We start from the raw sequence: 22,503 nt of genomic DNA, 5'->3' as shown, positions 1-22,503 counted from the left end.
GTACCATTCAGCGGAAAACCCTGCGTCTTCATCCTGGGCGGCGGTGGCTTGAGCAAAACATCTCCATAGAAGCTATTGCTTGTAAGACCCAGATTGGCCGTCCCGGGCAGCCCTCGAGGAGTCCCTAGACGTGACCGTGTAACGTCATCACAACCTTACAATCGTTGCATGTGGAAACGCGCTCACGGGATTGTGAGCAAACTGCCACTGCGGCAGATGGGAAAAAAATAATGACTATTCGCGAGAGGTTCCTCAAGACAAACAACCTCGCTCTCACAAACCCCACGGGATACTGCATTTTCAGAAGCCATCTACACAGGCAATCGCGCATCGCTTAACATTGCATTACAGCGCTAGGAATGCAATTATCGTGAACAGCGGTACTATGAATGTGGAATTGAGAATGACCAATTCCGCATATAGGGTAATTACTCCAATGAAGCTATCGTGCCATATTCTTAGAGTGAACCCTAATTGTCCCCTTGTCTTTCTTTACTCAGGCGTTCTGTGTCGGCGTCTGCCTTCTTTGCGCTACAAGCAGAGAAGCGAAGAGGGGAGGCGATTAAGGGGGATGGTTGGCAGATGGCAGGTGGAGAGAGGAAAAACCTCGTAAACACAACTTGGCATGGTTAGTAGGTGAATGATTCACACAGACGCCGACGCCACTGGACAATTTTCGCCTTTATGGATGTAATAATGTTGCTGCTGTAAAAGAAATTCGAACAGCGCAGTGCCTAGTGCTCTTTTGCTCGCCTTTCTTTTCATCGTGCTAGTAGCTGAGTTGCAACAGAAACATAACACCGTCGTCCACGATACAATCAAGAATCAAACACAAGCTACGTAATTCTATTGCGCATGACCTCAATAACCGAGTATAATAGAACGGTGCTCCTGCGCTTATTGAAAACCTCCTGACTAACTTGAACACCGCTTTTTTTTTGCAGCCAGTTCAAATTCATAATACGAGCCTCTCTGCCATTTGTATGTAATGTCAAGCGTGCATCTTAGCTAAGCGTACGAAAAAGAAATTGTAAATCACGGGTTGTGAACCAGCACGCACATACAAAAAAAAAACGCGCGGACAAATAGGCTCCAATGTTAAAAGATTAACTGCTCTCACTGCTTGTTCGCAAAATGGATAAAAGAAATGGAAGCAAGCAGGGAGGTGAAGGTGCCAATAAAAGCACCGGCTACCTTTTATGCGAGTCTTGCACAGAGGGGTGAGGTATATGCTCTCAGGCGTCACGAAAAGCAACATTATTTACTTTAGGAATAGTTGTGTTCTGCCATCAGGCAAAGCTGCACACGTCATCGAATCTCGTCTCAAGCCCCTCCAAAAAAAGACAAGCTTGAAAGCGAAAAAACAGGCATGACAGACTTACTTTTTGACTTACTTACCGCAGATGTACATTAAAGCACATGCATTCCCCGTAACCTGTCTATGCAGCTTAACACGGGAGCATTAAGAAGCTAGTGCCGCTGACGATCAGGTGTCGGCGTCATTGACCCTGCGTGAAAAATCCACTAAAAATTCCTGCAAAAGCAACCTAGGACACAGTGGAACGCCTAGGTCATGTAACCTTGTCGTGTCATTACAACATGCTTACCGGATTGTGCGCCGTCTCAAATGGCAATTAATGATTGGTAGCAAGAGGTTGCTCGGGAAGAGGAACCTCGGTCGCCGAGGGCCCAGCTGTGCGAGCATCTGCCATCTCAGGGCAGTGGCCATTGCTTAACCGCTGCACTGCTGCGCCAAGATGGGTATGAGGACTCCCAGAGGCCTCTGAATGTTAAGCAGAGAATGGCCAATTCTGCACATATGAATAATGACATATCAATGCTACGGCGTCATACCCTTAAGGGGGAACTTGAGTGACCCACTTGTTTTTTCCCACATTCCTGATGAGTTATGCAAGAGACACGATTCTTGGACGGACATATCGCGCTTCTAAGAGGGAACGGAAGACATAATACGAAAGCATAACTGCTCCCATTAAGGGAAATGCCGGTAATGTTTGTGTGTACTAGCAGATGGTTCACAAAATTCAGGGGTTACTTTGACTGTCTAAAGTGGGTAGAGGCGAAACCGTTTTCCGCATCACTTTGCCTGCTTCTGTGGCACTGGTGGCGTCACATGTAATTGAGTACTAATTACTAAGTGATGACAAATCACTAATTAATGGTTATTTACTGATTAGTGCCTTGTAAGGGATCGGTAGCGTACGCGGGGTCATCGGAACGCGGCTGGGGGCGCTCAAAGCGAAGCGTCTCCTTTCTTGGAACGCGGCCGCTCGCGAACGCGCCGGCAAGTACGGGTGTTCCCCCACCCTGCGGAACCGATTCGCGCACGTGCTGACACGAATGTGTATTTGTGTTTGTTTTTATTTTTATTTTGTGGTGGAGAGGGTGATTTACCCTACAGGAGTTGGAGGGCTGGCCAGGCTCTCGGTAAACCAATCATGTGAGGAGTGTAACATGATTGGTTGCTACGAAATGTGGGCCGGGCCTTTAGGTCTTTAAAACCGGACCCCGGAGCCGGAAGCGGGGTTCTGGGCTAAGGTGAGATGCTACGCATCTTCGGCTACGCCGAGTAGGGGCCTGCCCCTAGTATTAGCCAGTTCCACGTTTTTGTTGTTTGTCCTTTTTGCTGCTTTGTGTCTCTGTAGTGCCTAAACTTGTATCTAATGTAAATTGCTGTACATAAACTGTACATAAGTATTCCCTTTATCCCAGCGTCTCAACTCATCACGAGAGCGTCTCTGACGGAGCACCCCTGGTGCGAAGAAATAAGCTTCAGTCTTCGAGTTACCAACCGTCTCTGGCGCGGCACCTCTGGTGCAAAGAAGAAGAACCTGTGAAATTTACTTGCCTGAATACTAATTAACTGCTGATTAATGACAATTAAGCTTCGCCTTTAGGAGCGGAACGCGACAGCGTGTTGAAGCGCTGCCAGGGAGTCCACGGAACGCCACCACCCGTTCGGCGCGATGCTTTGCCGTTTGAACGCAACGCTTTTTGAGGAAAGGAAATGGCGCAGTAATTCTCTGTCATCTCGGTGGACACCTGAACCGCACCGTACAGGATGGGAGGAATTGGGAGTGAAAGAAGAAAGACAAAGATGGCCCGTAATGAAGAAAATGAAAATTGTATTTGAGGAAAGGAAATTACGCAGTAACTGTCTCACATATCTCGGTGCAAACCCGTCAAAATTCAGGGGGGGTGCACTTTTTTTACCTAAAGTGCGGTCACTGATGTGTGGTTACGATGTTAAGCTTCGCCTCTAAGAGCGGAACGCGACAGCGTCTTGCAACGCTGCCAGGGAGTCCATAGAACGCCATCGCCCATTCGGTTCTACGCCTCGCTCGTCGGTAAATTGGTTTTTGAGGAAAGGAAATGTATCTGTCTCTCATATCTCGGTGGACACCTAAACCTCGCCGGAAGGGAAGGGAGGAGAATGGCAGTGAGCGAAGACACCGTATTCACTAGACGCGCCTTTGTTAATTCCAAACCACCGAGCTGGCATGGCGGAGTGGATAGCATGCTCGTCTCGCACTCCGAAGACCGGGGTTCGATTCCCGAGCTCGACTAATTTCCTACTCGGTTTTATTTATTTATATGGCCTGACTAGAAAAGTCAATTAGGCTAATGGGGAAGTAAGCAATTAACTAAGCTCAGTCCAACTTACTTGGAGCATCACTATATGATCCCTTCAATTGGTTGCATGGTTACTAGCCAAAGTACAATTGGCCCCGTTTGAAATTGGCGCGCTGTGACGTCACGACCGTTTCGACCAACTGAAAAGCGTGACATTTCTGTCGACAACTGCTGCTTACAACGATGAGACATTAAAGGCTTTCGCCTTAAAAGTTTTAGCGATGCCAAGCAAAAAGGGTCGCGTCATCCAGCGGCCGCATGACGCACACAAAGCCGCGCACCGCCACATAGACAATCATACACATGTCGTTCGTCTATGTGTACCCGTCAATGGCCGACCGCAATGTGGCGCCATTAATGTGGTGGCATTCGTACCAAATGACACAATCGGTTGTCCTACATATTTTCGGGTGGTGTCATGTTATTTATCTTTGCCTATAGCTTACGTGTGCTAGTCAAGTTGAAGGTTAGCTTGCGACAGCGGTTTGTACCGACGACGCATGCATCTTCAATTACAAGCCTTCCCAGACTTTCGTATAAACAATGGGATACAACGTTTGTCGTATACCTTTCCGGGTGATGTCATACGCGCATGTGCTGTCTGGGTGCTGTCTTACTTCGAAAAAAAAAAGACTGATTGCTTGAAACAAACCGAGTTTTCAAACCACAACCAAACATCTACGTCTTGCTTCCAAGATAGTCTTCCACATTTCTACTTAAGCGAATTTAAGTTTCTGCATGTAATTCCTTTTCTACATTCCTTATTTTTTAATGCACAAGTATTAATTCGCTGCTAGCGGGAACTCTTCAATTGCCACCGGCGACGCGGTTACCGCATCAAAAAGCAATTATCATTTAGTTTCTTTTAATAGATAAACAAGCACTCGCAAACAGTGTAGTGCGTGCGCCTCCCTTAGCCTCATATTCAGTAAAACTTTACGCAGATTAATGCAAGAAGGGAATGAGAAACACGCGCACCCATACGAGAGCAAACTTGCCACTGCATTGTCAGAAACGATACACCGCCTTAAGAAGCTGAAAGGGCGCAAGCGTGCAAACCCAGTGCCACACGTACGGCAAAAAAACAGCGAGCACATGGGTACAGAAAAACAATCTCTGCCTCTCCCGTAAACGAGAGTAGAGTAAGCATGAAATGTTTACGGGCCTAATGTCATCTCGGTGGACACCCGAACCGCACCGCACAGGAAGGGAGGAACGCCACCACCCGTTCAGCGCAATGCCTTGCCCTTTGAACGCAGCGCTTCTCCCCCGGATCACATATGACAACGAAGTGTAACGTGGCATTTATGTGCTTTTTGCATGCGTTATTAGAAATCGGAAGTTATAATTCCGTGCATTATCAAACCCACAGCTCCACTGATATCTTGATAAACATTGAGAAGGCACTGGCAGCAGTTATTTTTTGTCTCATTTGGAGACCAACCGGCGCTTGCATGCCGGTCGCGTAGGAGGGCTTAGAGAGAGTCGTTAAATCTCGTTAAGTCTCGTACGGTGCCCGGATGTTCTCGTTTCAGAGCCCGGATGAGTGGATTTTAGTGCCCGGATGACTGGAATTCAGTGCCCGGATGAGTGGATTTCAGTGCCCGGATGATGGCTGTCGGTCTCGGCGTGACGTCACCACATTGCCGACAACGGGAGCTAAAAGCATTTCATGCTTAATATCGCATCAATGATAGGCACAAGCACCGTCATTCCGGAACTCAGCGGAAATGCCCAGAAACCAGCAACAAGTAAAGTGGGTTACCGACCGCGAAGAAAATCAAGTTCTTTTTCAAGGGCTACCGACGCCTTACTCACGCAGCCTTCCGTAGTAGAAATCTCGAGGACCTCCTCAGTTTCCCGGGCCAGCCTATCGGAAGCTCTCCCGATAACAACCGTAGAACGGAGGAGAGGACGGCACTGCTGTTTCTTCTCATTTCTGTCAATGTCGTGTTTGCATTTAAGGCAATGCAATGACAGGTTCGAGCCGCCATTTGGGCCCAGGGAATTGGCATGCTCTCTGAGTCGATCATTTAGACAGCACCCTGTCTGGTCTATGTACACAGACCCACAGCTGAGTAGAACCTTATACACCACACCAAAAGTGCAGGTCACAAACAGTTGGGTGTTTGGTAACACATTTTTTCTTCTTTACTCTTTTACCTTGGCACCTGCTAGTAATTGCGCACAGGTGGGACAACTTCAAGAGGGCTGTATGAACAACATCAACTCCGAACTTATTAGCCACCCTTTTGGCATTGTGCGATAGCTTGTGCACATTGGGAGGGCATGAAAATGTCTTTTTTCACTTGCCAGCGTGAGGTGAGGGCCAAAGACGGCTTGAACCTTTCATTGCATTGCGTTAAGTGCAAACACTACATTGACAGGAATAATAAGAAGAAACAGCAGTGCCGTCCTCTTCTCCGTTCTACGGTTGTTATCAGGAGAGCTTCCGATAGGCTGGCCCGGGAAATTGTGGAGGCCCTCGAGATTTGTACTACGGAAGGCTGCGTGAGTAAGGCATCGGTAGCCCTTTGAAAAAAGGACTTTATTCTCTACGTGATAGATAGCCCGCTTTTTGTTGTTCTTTGTTTCTAGGCGTTTCCGCTGTGTTCCGATGTGACTGCTTGTGCCTATCACTGATGCAATATTTGCTGTATCCAGGTGGTCGCTGTGCTTTTTTCCCACACGTGTTGCACTAAATATTATATGCTCGCGGCCTTTCTGCTTGTTAAGGTGGTGTATCGGTCCCGAGAATACAGTTGCAAGTTTGCGTTCTTCTGTGTGGGCGTGTCTCTCCCTCCCGCCTTCTGTTATTCTGCGCGAAGTTTTCCTGAATACGTCTCTACGCCAATTGGTCCAATGTTCTGCTCTAAGTCTCCCTTAGCCTGAAGCAACGCCTAATGGCAAAGTGATCCCTTCGCTGGCTGGGACGTGTTCTTGGTCGAAAATGCCCCAAAACTGATCACTGCTGGTGAACGGGTGACTTTGATGTCGGGATACCTACAGTCTGTGCAATTCACTCGGCCACGAAAAAGTAAAAAAAGCGAGGAAACAGGAAGGGACCAACCGAACTCACTGCCGTGAGTCTGCGCTGTTTACTTCGTCAGTACTGGCAATCGCCGGACTGCTTTTCCGAGACCTCACCAACCACGACTAAAGCCTTTTATATCGAGGATGTTGCCCCGCTCCACTCCGCACAGGCTGATGAAGACGGCGTCATAGCTTCCATCGAGGCGGTGAGTGCGCGAGCTGCTTTCGTTCGAAGAATGGTTGAAAGTGCTTCAATAAAGTAGGTGAAGAACGTGGCCGATAATGTTTTGTCATTCACCATTGGTTTTCTATAAAATGCCCTAAAATAAAACCACCAACAAAGTATGTAGCTAGGAATACTGAACTGACTGTTTTCGATCCCGCTGTTTGAGGAAATGCTCATCGGGTCAAAATGAATGCTGCAAATTGCGGTATATTTTACAAGCAAATTATTTCGCCAGAATTAAAAAGTAGGCTTGAGTTGCGCCATACCACGGCACACAATATTTTTTTTTTTCGTTTCAGCAATCTGCAGTCTACTATTCCTCTTAATCCCCTGTTCAAGCTAAGTGAAGAACTCTTCCTAGCATGTTTCTTTCATTGCCTAGTATATATACACGAGAAGTGCGAAATGGAATGTCGCCATTTAAGGTAGTACATTTTATGACAGCCTCTGCGAACGTTTTGCAAACTCAGATTTTGATGGCATAAATGTGGAATAAATTGCCGATGTCACTGTTGATAGCCTCAATGCTTAAGTATCTACTGCAAGTCTAGATTACGAGCGTACGGAGCTCATGTATTTTGTTGTCATTTTTATTGGTCATTTTACTTTATGGTATTCTTTCTCCTCATCCTTGCTATGTGTTAAGCGAGAGTGATGTTGTAATGAATAAAGAAGAATCTCCCCGTGCGCCATTTTCTTGAGAGAAATTTAATGTCTGTAGTTCATCGCACCAGAAGGAACAGGGGATATAGGCGAGGACCGAGCAGAAGGCAGGGCGAGCGCGAAACGCCAGTTGAATTTTTCCTTCGTCGAAAACACATATATACACAAGGTTTGACATGTGCACGTGCCACATAACTTAAATTAGACCAAAAAAAGATGAAAAGTAGAAAAGAAGAAAGTAGGAACAGAGAAACCAGAACTACCGTTTTTCATTTGCAGTATACTCTTAAGAATTCGTATGCATGTGTGTTTATGAGCATGTGTAGGGCTATCATAAATAAAAAAATCAGTTCATATCTAGCGTGAGTTTCATCGTCTACCCTTTCTGCGTCCTCATCTAAAGCGCATGCACTTTTTTAATAGGATGTGTTGCAATCTGGCCCCGATTTTCGCCAAGACGAAATTCAAAAATCAGCATGTAATCGAAAGCTAAGAGCTTTTATTTTCTCTTGTAATGTAGTTGACGCTTGTTACTTCGCCTCGACATGCTGTTCCATGTATCTAATGGCTAAGTGGCACTAGAAACCTTTAAGTCTGAGAGCCTCAGCCACCCCGTAACTCGCAGAGAAAAGTTGGGCAGCAGTCTGGGTATGTTCCATTCGGCCGTGGAATTGCTTCAGAACACTTTTGGTCATTCTTCAGGGATTCAGACGAACAGCTGCACAAAGATGAAATTAAATATTATTAAAACCGCACTCTTATTTGACAGCGTTTTGATGAAACTAGCTAAAAGTTTGAAAATAAATATCGGATAGAAATAAAGTAAAAAATCGTTAAAACACTTCTTGTATGAAACGCGCAGTTTTTTTTCTATTGAGGAGAAAATGGCGATGCTGCAGTAATGTGAAATTCACAATAGGAAATTAGAAAAACTTCTGGATTTCGCGACTGTACCAACGTGTTGCATTTAGAAGTTACATCGTGTAGCGCGTAGAAACACTGGGCTGGCAGCATCAACAGCCTCGTGCGCCACTGCACTGCACTGCACTGCACTGCATAGTCCTCGTTCATTTAGAAGTGACATTATTCCTATTGAGTTACGTGGTCAAGCTGCTGGGCGCCGACAGACAACCCGGACGTTCACAAAGCTGGGCAGGTTTCCTCTCTAAATTGGCTTCATGTGTTTAGAAGTCATACGACCCTCGAAGTGTTTGCAATACCTAAAAAGAACAAACAATATGGCAGCTTCTACGAGAGGTTATTCATAACGGCCAATATCTTTGAAAAATCACTGCGGTGCTTATACAAACCTTTCACTCACGCACACAGTGAGCACTTTAAATAAAATGCCAGACCAAAATCCTTGAAGTATCCCCTCAAAGAAAATACGGTATAGACGAAACAGAATGCACGGTTAATAGAAAGCCTTCGAGAAATTGTAAATGTGTTTTGATTCTCAAAAAGTTTGGTTTATGGTTTATGGGGGTTTAATGTCCCAAAGCGACTTAGGCTTTGAGAGACGCCGTAGTGAAGGGTCCCGAAAATTTCGACCACCTAGTGTTCTATAACGTGCACTGGCATCGCACAGTGCGCAGGTCTCTAGAATTTCGCCTCCATCGAAATTCGACCACCTGCGGCCGGGATTGAACCCGCGTCTTTCCCAATAAGGAACAGAAAAATGTAGTGCATGCGTGGACGTATGAAAGTCCTTACCACCTCGCATTTGCACTTATTCAAACTCTAGTGGTCCAGAGGTGCGTCTTGAACGCAGGGTACCTCAGCGTATTGGAATTTAACAATACAGCTTGTATGCTGATTGTAGCAATACTCGTCTGAGAAAACAATGGCATGGTCAAAAAATCCAGACTGCACTTTTGTTCGCACATTAAGCATCGCTGTTTGCTGAATGAAGGCCCGACTATTTGTTTGTCGCCCTATTCCTTTCAAATTTGCTTAGCACTGCTCCTTTCTTCGAAACCCTCAAGGACAGGATGTCAAAAAGAAATACATGTATATCTGTCAGGACGCCTCTAATATCCGCGCCACATTAGATGGAAAGACAGTAGTAGTAGTAGTAGAAGACGTTTATTCGGCCAAAATTTACAGGCCGAGCATATCGAGCGCCTGGGCGACCAGAAGTCGCTGTTCTTCCTCCCCTTCAGCGCCAAGCCAGTCGAGCCAGGTGGTGATGGATAAAGAAGGTGGGGGTAGGAACCCGACTGCTGAGCAGCCGGGCAATAGAAGAGGCAATGGGCAAGGTCCGCATAGATACAGGGGCAGTTGGGACAGGAAGGGTCCGATCGATAGCGATAGAGAAAGAGGCGAGACGGGGTAATGATTGCATTCATTTGAACGTGCCGAAGAAGGCGAGCCTCCGGCACTGTGAGTGATGGATGAGGGGGAGGGTAAAGGCGTTTGTCGAGGCGGAGCTCGAGGTAGACCTCTTTTATGGTGCGGCGAAGGGTGAGCCTCCCACCGTCCTCCGAGGGCTTGGGCCAGGGGATCAACGGTGCCCAGAAAAGTGTGTCACGGGCGAGCTGATGAGCCAGCTCATTGCCGTCAATCCCTGAATGCCCAGGGACCCAGCGGAGGAAAACGATGGAAGGCTGCAAAGCGGAGACCGCTCGTTCGACCTCCTGTTGAAGAGAAGGGGTTAGGGTGCGTTTCTGTATGTGGTGTATAGCGGCTTGTGAATCTGAATAGACTGTGTACTCTTGAAGAGAGGGAAGGAGGGCAAATTACTGGAGGGCATGCGCAATGGCGAGGACCTCGAGAGACAATGCAACCGGAGGGCGTAGAAACGGCCCGCTGGTGTGAGTTTCAGGAGCGGGGAGGTGGGGGTGGTACAGGGTGTAGCCGCAGGAACCTCGAGGAGGCACAAAGGAGGCATCCGTGTAAGCTACACCCTGGGTATCAAAGAGAGGGGAATGGTGCTGTGCGGCCGCATGACGACGGCCGGCGTGCAGAACGGGGGACATGTTGGACGGAAGGGGGAGGATCCGCAGATTGGGAGCCGGGGTGGGAAAACGAGAGGTAAACGGGGCGCAGGGAATGGGCGAGATACCCGCTTGAGTCAGTAACCACTTACCCTGACGGGTAAGGGAAAGCCGGGCAATCTGCGAGTCATGATGGAGAGAGAGCAGAGAACGGAGAGGATGAAAGAGGCCTGTTGCAAAGATCTTTGCAGTAGAGGTAGTGATAGGGAGGTTGAGAGCTGCCTTGTAGAGGCCCACAACGGCAGTCTCAAGAGCGTTAAGTTGAGTCTGATTGAAGGAAACGTAGGGTGCAAAGTACAAGACCTTGTTGAGGGCCAGCGCGTGGGCAACTCGGCACGCATGAGCCTCGTGGAGACCGGAGCTCCGAGTGACCACGCGCCGCAGGAGGTGAGTTACGGAGTGGCAGGTGGTGACAGCACGGTGGAGGGCTTGCACGTTCTTGGCTGCATGCAAAGGAAAGCCAAGAACTTTGCACTGCGTGACGACAGGAATGGGAGAGCCAGAAAGGTGGAGAGAGACGAATTGGTTGTGTGAGCGCTGGTATGTGGAATGGTTGAGGAGAAGGAGCTCGGATTTTTCAGGAGCAGGAGAGAGGCCAGCAGTGGTGAGAAAGGAGTCGATGAGATCTAGGCCACGTTGCAGGGTGTCCTGTACGTGACCGGGAGAGCCAGACGAACACCAGAGAGTGATGTCATCGGCGTAAAATATATGATGCAGGTCGGGAATTTCAGCTAGCTGGGAGGCGAGAGGGGCCATAGCAAGATTGAAAAGGGTAGGAGAGAGAACAGAACCTTGAGGAGTGCCTCGGGTGAGGTTGTGGGGGTCGGACAGATAGGTGTCGACTCGAAAGCGAGCGACACGTTTAGAGAGGAATGAGCGGATATAACAGTACATGCGGGAGCCACAGTCTAGGGAGGAGAGTTGGGAAAGGATGTGGTCGTGGCAAACACCGTCGAAGTCCTTGCGAACATCGACGGTCACAAGTGCGTGAATTTGAGTGGGGGTAGGTGACAGAAACGTGTGCTGGAGAACTAGAAACATGTCCTGTGCACAGACGTGGCGTCGGAAGCCGATGAGAGAATGAGGGAAGAACTGCCTCGTGTCGAGAAAATTAGAGAGGCGAGTCAGGGCCATTCGCTCAAGGGTCTTAACAACACATGATGTCAGGGAGATTGGGCGGAGGTTAGAGAGAGAGGGAGGCTTGCCCGGCTTTGGAATCATAGAAATGAGGGAGGAGGTCCAGGAGCTGGGCAGGCAGCCGCTGTCCCATGCATCATTGGAGGTTTTAAGGAGGAATTCTTTGGCGCAGTCAGGAAGGTTGCGAAGTGTGGTGTATGTAATGGCATCCTCACCGGGAGCCGAGCTTGTAGCATTAGCAGCCAGAGCCGATTCGAGCTCCCGGAGAGTGAAGGATTGGTCCAGATCGGGGTTAGGTCCACCGCAGTACACCGGGTAGGAGGGTGCCAGAGGGGGCGGGAGATAGAGAGAGGCGAGCTGATCAAAAACATCGGAGGGAGTTCCTTGAGTGAGGGCTTTAGCTAGAGTGGGAGCAAGGGCAGGCTTAGTGCCAAGAAGGGATTTGAAGAGAGACCATGTGGATCGCGAGTGCAATGCAGAGTCAATACGGTCACAAAGAGCACTTCAACGAGAGTGCTCGAGTGAGGCGCAGTGGGCGACGATCTCGGCCCGCAGAGCAGTGATCCGGGAAGAAAGTTGGGTATTGTGGGGTTGGCAGCGGAAGGAGCGTTGAAGACGTTTACGGCGACGCCATAAACGGAGTAGGTGAGGATCTGGGTCTGGGACTGGGTGACAAGAGCGAACACGACGGCTACTGGACGTGAGCGCTGCAGTGATGCGCGACGTCCAGTCGTCGTAGGATTCAAAGGAGTCAGAGGCGAGATTAGCGCGGAAGGCGTGCCAGTCAGTATGAGTGACCGGATGATATCGAGGGATGTGGGAAAGAGAGGTGGAAATGTGGACAAGATAGTGGTCACTGAGAAGAGTTTCGGCTGTCACTTCCCAGTGAAATGAAAGTGAACCCCGAGAGAAAGTGAGATCGGGTGTCGTGGGACGCTGTGAGGCAGTGCCCGCTCGAGTAGGGGAGCCAGGAGTATTGAGAAGGGTGAGGTGGCGTTCCTGGGCCAGACAGTGGAGGAGGCGGCCGGGTTTGAGGGTTTTAGGGTAGCCCCAGAGTGTGTGAGGGGCATTAAAGTCACCACCAAAGAGGAGATGGGAGTTAGAAGGAAGAGAGTGAAGGAACTTGCCCAGGGCGGAAAATAAAGAGGAGGTAACAGGGGGGTTGTAGAAAGACAAAAGGGCGAGTGAGACGCGGGAAGAAGGGTGGTAATAGACCACACCAACTAAATATTTAAGAAGGACGGAGGGGATATCAAGTGGCTCCACCAGCACGTCGCTACGTACATAAATAGACGCAAGTGGTGTGGCCGTAGCGGCATGGTAGGCGCGGTAGCCTGGGACAGTGCGAGCCGTCCGGGTCTCCTGGAGAAGGAGAAAATGGGGCAGGGAGGGGCGGGCGAGTAGATACTGGTGGAGGGGGGTCTTATTATGGCACAGATTTCGGCAGTTCCACTGCACAATCTCGAGGTCCTCGCCAAAAGCCATTATGATAGTGTAGAGGTAGAACTTCGTGAGGGTACGCGTTCCTTCTTTTTGGCCGGGGGCAGTGACTCATGCAGGGATTGGAGCGTAGAAGTGAAGGATTCTAATTGTTTGGATTGTGCTTGGAGGGTGGTAAGAATCTGCAGAACCGATGTCTCTAGCTGAACCAAGCGAGTGTGGTGTGCCTGTGTGGTGGTTTCGAGAAGATCAGCCAAAGGGGCGACCTGGGCGGTGGAGGAGGGAGTGGTGAGTGTGGCAAGGTGCTCATTTAGCTTGGTAAGCTGGGAGGTAAGAGAGGAGGTGGTTGTCTGGAGGGTTTGGGTCAAGGCGTGGATCTGTTGTTGTAGGTCGTGGGAAATGCGCTGTTGCTCTCGCTGCTGGCGTTCCAGCATAGCGAGCCGGAGGTCGAAGGAGCGGCTCTCGTCAGTCAGGGATGGAGAGGGTGGTGCAGTGGAAGAGACGCTGGAAAGGACGCTGGAACCGAGGAGCCTTTAACTTTGGCGGCGTAGGAGCCTGGTGGTGACGTGACCAGAGCTGACGGAGGTTCATGATTAGAGGAGGAGGAGGGGGTGGGTTGCGTGGCCCGGCGCAAAGCTAGGCGTCGTAGGTACGCAGCTTTGGCACACTCGCGTTGTTTACCGAGGAGAAAGGGGCAAGTGGGGTCGAGGGAGGGGTGGGTGTTTACCTGGCAATGAACGCACCAGGGCTGGGCACATACATGAGCGGAAGGGTCGGCGGGTAGAGGAGCAGCACAGCGACGGCACTTTGCCGGAACGCTGTGCTGTGGACACTGGTGGGCGCGGTGTCCAAGAGCGAGACAACGGGTGCAGGTGGGAGGCTTAGGCTTATGGGGACGGCACCGGAAGGCAACGCGTTTGAAATACACAAAGTGGGGGATTACGGTTCCAGCGAAAGTTATGAGCACCGACTGAGTGGTGCCCATCATACGAGCAGCAAGAATATCGGTTTTGAATGATTCGATATCATGCATGAGGTCATCAGGGGTGAAGTGGCCACCGACGTTATGGATGACGCCGAGGCATGAGATGGGAGGATTAGGGGCATATGTTTTAATGGTGATAGGCTTACCGTGAAGCTGAAGATGCGTGATAGAAAGCAGGAGGTGGGCGGTGAGAGGGGAATGAGTTTTTAAAAAGACGAGGCTTTGGGCTGGCTTGGCCTGAAGGGTAATCTCCGCACTGCTCTCGGAGGACAGTTGTGCAGCGGAGACGACTGCGGCGAGGACGTCGTAGAGCGGTATCTTGGGGTTGAGGGTGCCAGGGGGAAGCTGGATGCCAACTGTGATGAGCTCGGTGCGGGGCCGGGTGGCGGAGGCAGGCTTACGGCAGGCACCGATGGTGGTCCAGCCGACCTCAGGGGCCGGAATGAGATGGCCGTCGACCGGGGACGCCGTAAGGTCCATGTCTGCTGTGTCGTCAGCCTGAGCCGCAATCTGCGACGCAGGTACCAAGGTGCAGGACTTGCTGTCAGCGGGAAGTGTGGTCCGAGTAGGTACGGCGGCACTGGCGGCGGCGACGAACGCAGTCGACTGCGATGCGTCTGTGGGCCCGAAGCTCTTGGCTTCCCTTAATGCGTGGAGTTGGCCAGTAGTGGACGCCGCGGCGGTGACGAACGCTGCCGGCTGCGTTGCGGCTGTCGATTCGGAGCTCCCAGCGTCGGTGAACGCGACGGGAATGGGCGCGGTGGTGTGGCCGGTGTTGAACGCAGCCGGTTGAGACATGGCTGTAAGCGTGGTTGGAGTAGGCGCCGCGGCGGCCGCGTCGGAAGAAGTTGACACCGGCGAGGTATGGGTGGGTCTCGGCTTCAGGGGCTTGTTGAGACGCTGCATGCCAGAGGTGCAGGCGCGGCGCGTTAGGGTTAGTGAGGCGCCGCGCCGTAGAAGATTTTTGGAGGCGCTTGGAGCGCCAGCTCGACAGCGGGCCGTGATGCGAATGGTGTCCTCGTGGTGCGGATGTCTTCCTGACGCGATGGAGTGTAAATCCAGGGGCGGGCAAGGCCCTGGACCAGGCCAGGGGCAGGTGAAAAACGGAGCACGATAGTCAGCCAGCTAACCAGGGCAGCGCCACCTAGCGGATCATGGAAAGACATATTTCCGATTTCCAGGCGCTAGCGTCGCTAGTGTGTCCTTTCTGAAACTTAAGTTGTATGTTCAGAATCTTCAACCTTTTAAGTAACCTCATACTAAATATTCCATGAAACTATGATCAATTAAACCGCCTTGCGTATTCATAGCAAAAGAATCGTATTTTTTTTCAAGAAAGCCTAAAGATACGTGTCGGTATATAATGCACTAGAGCATTCGACTTTTCTTTCTGGAACCACTTGGAACCAAAAATTTTGGTTTTGTATATTTGCATCCACGCGCAAGGTTCTATTCTGCACAAAAACATAAGCTGCTACAGATTTCTCTTGAGGACGAGGCATCTATATATTGAAATTTCACTCCTGGCTTCAAATTTCTTGACCGAGCAGCTGCTATGCAGTTTCTTTCCAACGCTGAAACTTTCAAAACAGGCACGAAGCTAGAGAGATTGGTGCGGTGCAATCACAACACGTGTATTGTGATGATTGCCGTATTCGTATTACCAATGGCGAGCCTGTGGTGCGCCGAAAATTGACAGCGTAATTCCAACTAAAACCGGAGGCGCTATGCAAAAAGTAAAACTAAATTGATAAAACAGTCTGTCCGTTCTTCCTCTGAGTAGAGAACTGAGACTGGCATGTGAGCTGCGTCCCACCTCCTACAGTTATGCTTGCACTCCTCTCCACCTTTCCCTCATTAAAATTCCTTTCTCTCTGTGACTTCAAATGGCATACCCTCTACAGTGCCTACACCACAGCCGTTATGAAACATATGGCTAAGCGCGCCGAGACAATATTAAGCATGAAATGTTTTTAGCCCCCGTTGTCGGCAGTGTGGTGACGTCACGCCGATACCGAGAGCCATCATCCGGGCACTGAAATCCAGTCATCCGAGCACTGAAATCCAGACATCCGGGCACTGAATTCCAGTCATCCGGGCTCTGAAACGAGAACATCCGGGCACCGTACGAGACTTAGACTTAGCGAGATTTAACGAGACTCTGTAAGCCCTCCTACGCGACCGGCATGCAAGCGCTGGTTGGTCTCCAAAGGAGTCACAAAAAATAACTGCTGCCAGTGCCTTCTCAATGTTTATCAAGATATCAGTCGCTGTGCGTTTGATAATGCAGGGAATTATAATTTCCGATTTCTAATAACGCGTGCAAAAAGCACATAAATGCCACGATACACTTCGTTGTCATACGTGATCTCTTAGGGGCTTCGCGCATCGAAGCAAAGCCGCGCAGGCGCACAGGGGCCCGGGGGAGAAGCGCTGCGTTCAAAGGGCAAGACATCGCGCCGAACGGGTGGTGGCGTTCCTCCCTTCTATTACGGTGTGGTACGGGTGTCCACCGAGATGGCAGAGAATTACTGCGCCATTTCCTTTCCTCAAAAAACCTTGCGTTCAAATGACAAGGCATCGCGCTGAGCGGGTGGTGGCGTTCCTCCCTTCCTGTACGGTGCGGTTCAGGTGTCCACCGAGATGACATTAGGCCCGTAAACATTTCATGCTTACTCTACTCTCGGTTACGGGAGAGGCAGAGATATTTTTTTGTAATGCACGCGAACGCTACACTACGCGAACGCTACACTACATGATGTCTACGCCATTTAGCTTCGACGAAGTCCGTCATACAGCTCTCGCTATGAAACACGCAATTGAAAAGATATAAGCCGCTACAAAAATGGCTGAGGCTTAGCTATAAGGTTAAGCCTAGTCAGATGCGAAGCATATTGATGGCTAGGCTTGGTAATACATGACTTTCCTTGGATGAATACTTGGTCATTTTAATACAACCACTTGAAGTGTAGCAAGGATTGCCGTGGGATCATCGGTGAATTCAATGCAAAGTGTACAACCGCTGCCCCAGCACCGGTGAGCGCGCGGAGCGAGTGGACGTACAGCGCATCGTCTCCGCCAACTTTTGGCTGGAGCCACGGTTCCTCGGCCGGAACCCCGTCAACGCAGCCGCGTCTGTCTTCGCGAAGTCGACAGCTACCTGTGGACACCACTCACACACAGGTGGGGCAACATTTACGCATTTTAGGGCCGATCCTCACTTGCGTTTCGTGGCGACGGCGCTAGGCCTAACGCCTACGCCGACGCTCGGCCGTGAGTGAGTCGCCCACCCGTGTCAAGATGGCTGCCCAAAAAGTACAACGCGGCTACGACCCGGACGCCATGGCCTGGTCCGAGGTTCCCTCAGCTCCAACGCCTGAGAGTCCGGATTCTGCGCCCATCGAGAACCCGAGGCTCTTCAAACTAGTGGAACGCCGCTAACGCAAGCGGGACGCCGCCTCGAAGAAAGCGGACGCCACGTCGGCAGGCCGCTCAACACGGGACAACGCTGCTGCGCGCGCTGCAGCGCTTCACGGAGGGGGCCAGTCTAAGACGGGACCCTCTTGGAAACCAAAGCCACTGCCGCGTCTTCATCCCGAAGACATCGTGATCATCCTGAAGCCCCGGGTGACCGTCGCTCTGAGGGATGTCTACCAACATGGCGAGCTGGGAGCAGCGTTCGCGGCCTACCTGGGCGCCAAGGCCGCAGCATCCCTCAGCCTGCTCCCCACATGGGAGCAAAACCTCATCGTTGCAGGCACCAGAGAGCCGCACGTCGCGGACAAGCTTCTGCGGGATTTTCAACTAACATCACCGAAGGGCCAGCTCTCTATGTACGGCCAGTTGAAACTCACTGGAGACGTGTGCCGCGGCGTCATCACCGTGGCCAAGCACGAGACCAGTGAGTCCCTCCAAAACAAGATCCAGTGGCGTGCTGGAGAGCTTGCCGATATCCGCAAGCTTGGCAAATCCGACGTCGCGTCGCTCACCTTCGTGGGAAAAGTGGTGCCGCGATATGTGCACTATAACTCTGAGGTGACCCTTGTGCGTGCGTACAAGAGAACCATTCCGGCCTGCGTGCGGTGCGGCACTGTGGGCCACCGAGCAGACACCTGCCCCTGCCCGGATGAAAAGTGCGGCCTGTGTGGCCAAACGGCGCCGACCGTCGACGGAGTCAAGGCGCCGCATGAATGTACTCTGTCCTGTGCAGTCTGTGGGCAAGCCCACGCTACCAACTCCCGCGACTGCACGGGAAAATTCCGGCAGCTCAAGGTGTATGGCCCCAAGGCTAAACGCCCAGAGGTGCCAAAAAACCAGAGACCTGGCAAGCAGCCAAGTCATTCAAAACCAGGTGCCGGTGGCGGAACGCCGCGTGGTGCTCACGGCACCGACCACAAGACATCGTCACCTTCTTCACCGTCGGTGAAGCCAGCGCCCGGGAAGAAGACGGCGCCTCCCCCGCCCAGCGGCAGAGACACTGGCCACTTCCCGGCCCTCAAGACAACTGGCGCTGCCGACGCCCGGGCATCAGCGCCTCAACACGACAAACAGGTGAGCAGCTGGGCTGAGATCGCCTCCTCTTCCTCCCATCCCTCACCCTCCCCCGTAACCGTCTCCGCACTCGACGCGGAGTACAAAAAACAGATAGACGTGCTCCGGGCACAGAATGAGCTTTTGCTCAACAAAATTCAAAATTTAGAGTCAATATTGGCGTCTGCCGCACCGAGCCCGCAGAACTCTGACGCAATGGACAGCGACGCGGTGATCTCGCCTGCCCTCGTGACAGCCATCTCTGCGATGGAGGAGCGCTTAACCTCTAAATTGCGATATATGATCGAGACCGCCATGGACCAGATCTTGACAAAGGTCAAATCTGCCGTCCCCGCGGTGGTCTCAAAACACATCTCGGACAACCCCCGCCTCCTCCTTCGGACGGGACCCATTAGGGACGTTTCCCGCCCTTCAAAATTCAACCGTCTGATTATTGATTCGGACAATGAGGACAGCTGCCCCGCTCCTTCCCTTATCACCTCCTTGATGGCGCAAGTAGCTGGCTCTGAGGCAGCCAATCCCTCCTGCTCCCCCCCAAGAATTTTAAATCATGGCGAGACACCTTAATCAAAGGAGTTCCGCCATATCCAATTCGGCCATGTCAACTTCAATAACACAGTAGAACTGTAGAGGCTTTAAGGACCGCACTAAGCGGGCCAATTTCCGCCTCTCCCTTGAAACTTTCGAGTCCTTACCAGCCGTGGTTGCCCTCCAAGAGCCAGGCCTGGGCGCCACAATTTCAAATTACACGACGTTCCAACAGGATCCCGCGTCTTGTCTTCTCGTTCACAAAGACCACACAGCCAACCTAGTGGATCTCGACCTCCAACTAGAGTACTCTTATGTAATGGTGACCCTCCTACCAGTCCGCCGCAGGGACCCACCGTTGCATATACTCAACGTGTACTGCTCTCCCAAACTAAAGCGAGTGACTTTTGCGGACCTCTTTAGCCGCGCGCTAAGAGTAGCGGGCCGCGATCCCCTGCTGATTGTGGGCGACTTTAACGCTCCCAGTCAGCAGTGGGGGTATCGCAAGGAGGAGTCGCGCGGGCGTAAGCTGGCGGAGCTTGCGTCCACGTTGGGCCTCACCCTCCACACAGACCCTGTCCACCCAACCCGGCTAGGAAATTCCGTGACACGGGATACGTGTCCGGACTTAACCTTCACTCCCAACATACGACACGCAGACTGGCTCAACACCGAGGAGACCCTCGGTAGCGACCACTGCATCATTAACACTACACTACGCACACGCCCCCTCAAGCGTCCCAGAACACAAGCCCATATCCCAGATTGGACGAAATTCAGGCAAAATTTTAACTTACTTGATAATACACCCATTTCCGCGAAAGGCTACACAGCATGGTCCCAACAGCTGCTGGCACACCTTTCCTCGCATGAAACACACATCCAGCTCTCAGAGGCGGTCACGGACGTGGATAACCACCTTCTACACCTCTGGGAAGCCCGTCGCAGCCTCGTCCGCCGTTGGAGACGCCAGAAACACAATAGAAAGCTTAAAGCTCGATTTGCCGACCTTACCCAGAAAGCGGCAGAGTACGCGGCCCAACTCGCCGACTCCAACTGGGTAGATAGATGCAACACGGCCGCGCGACAAATGTCCAGCCGAAACACGTGGCGTCTCTTTCGAGCCCTAATCGACCCAACACAAACACGAACCGAAACAAAAAAAAAATGCACCGAGCCCTGCACGCTTTTTCTGGCAACACGACTCAACTGGCACAGAAACTTCGGGACCAGTATCTGTGTACAGCCCAAGACCCCCGTGGATCTGCGTACTCTTATGCAGGCAGAGAGAACACGGAGCTGGATCAACCTTTCCAGCTCCATGACCTGCGGGCGGCTCTCGCCAAAATGAAACGGGGCACTGCGCCAGGACGGGATAACGTCACCGTCAAGCTTTTGACGAACCTGCCCGACTTGGCATACCAGTCCCTCCTGGAATACGTCAATGCGATTTGGCGCGGGGACACCCCCCTGCCAATCGAATGGAAAACGGCTTTGGTCACTTTTATTCCTAAAGCTGGCAAACCAATTGACACAGATAACCTCCGCCCCATCTCTCTCACCTCATGTGTGGGCAAACTAATGGAGACGATCGTGCGGGATCGGTTATCTACATATCTTGAAAACAAGCAAGTCTTTGCGAGCACCATGTTCGGATTCCGCCCACACAGATCCGCACAGGATGTCCTCCTGTAACTCAATCGGGAAGTCCTTGACCCCCTCGAATGCCCCCATAATGACCGGGTAGTACTCGCCTTGGATCTCAAAGGGGCATTTGACAATGTAACACATGAGATCATACTAACTAACCTAAGTCACACCGACTGTGGCCTCAATACATTCCAATACATAAGACAATTTTTAATAGATCGTCAATCCTACATTCGAATTCAAGATAGAGACCATGGTCCTTACCTACTCGGCACGCGGGGAACCCCTCAAGGCGCGGTACTTTCCCCGCTGCTCTTCAATCTGGCCATGATGCACCTGCCGGCCCAGCTGAGTGGTGTCGCCGGCGTGCAGCACGCCCTGTACGCCGATGACATCACTCTGTGGGCCACAAAGGGCAGCACAGGAGACATTGAAACCAGCCTGCAAACAGCGGCGACGATAGTAGACCGCTACGCCCGCTGCTGCGGTCTTCAATGTTCCCCTCAAAAATCGGAATTTGTGCACCTCCGCCCCTCACAGAAGTGCACAACTAAAATATCTCTCTCTCTTGAGAGTGGTCCCATACGCGAAAGTGATGAGATACGGGTACTCGGACTCTACATCCACAAACACAGGCGGCCAGACACTACATTGGCCAAACTCCGTAAGGTGGGGGACCAGGTGGGCCGCATGGTCCACCGGGTTTCCAACAAACGCGGAGGGTTACGAAGTAAGGATGCCTTGCGGCTGGCAAACGCCTTTGTAACCAGTCGAATTCTCTATTCGACTCCTTATCTCCACCTACGGAAACAAGAGGAGGACGCCCTTGAGGTCATTGTTAAACAAAATTGTTAAACGTGCCCTTGACCTCCCCATCACTACTTCAAACAGCCGGCTTATGGCTCTTGGGGTGGTGAATACTTTCCGGGAACTCCGGGAGGCGCACCTTACAAACCAGTACACGCGCTTGTCGCTAACGGAGTCGGGTCGCCGCCTTCTTGCTCGACTCCATATCCAAGACACCCCTCCAATGGAAGACAGGTTTCGCATCCCGGAACTGTGGAGACGTGCCCTCCACGTGCGGCCTCTTCCAGCAAACATGTCACATGAAGACCATAATGGTCGGCGCCTGGCACGAGCGGAAGCGCTAGCCCGATATTATGGCAACAAAACATGTGTATACTACGTGGACGCCTCCGGCCCTCACCACGGGGGATGGTACACGGCCGCGGTAGTTCACAACAGCAACACAGTTAACGGCCTAACTTTCAGAGCCCGCAGTGCAACACAAGGAGAAGAGGTCGCGATTGCTCTCGCGGCCTCACATTCCAATTCAAAATACATAATCACCGACTCGCGAGGGGCCTGTCGGAACGTCGGACAAGGCTGCACTCCCTTCCTAGCCTATCGAATATACCAAAATTGCATACGGGATACGGACCCCGCACACCGTTACCTCATATGGGCCCCTGCTCATCAGGGGTTGGCAGGAAACGAGGCAGCAGACGCAGCCGCCCGCGCGCTCTCTCACCGGGCTGTTTTCTCCTCCCCGTCCGATCAGGAACCCGATTTTAATCCGGTCTATACATTCAAAGATATTACAACATATTATCAAAATTGTCATCGCCTTTACCCTAGCC

This window comes from Amblyomma mixtum, chromosome 4, assembly GCF_055824585.1.
Source record: "Amblyomma mixtum isolate Tamu chromosome 4, ASM5582458v1, whole genome shotgun sequence".
Lineage (NCBI taxonomy): Eukaryota > Metazoa > Arthropoda > Arachnida > Ixodida > Ixodidae > Amblyomma > Amblyomma mixtum.
Note: the sequence above shows the minus strand (reverse complement) of the source record.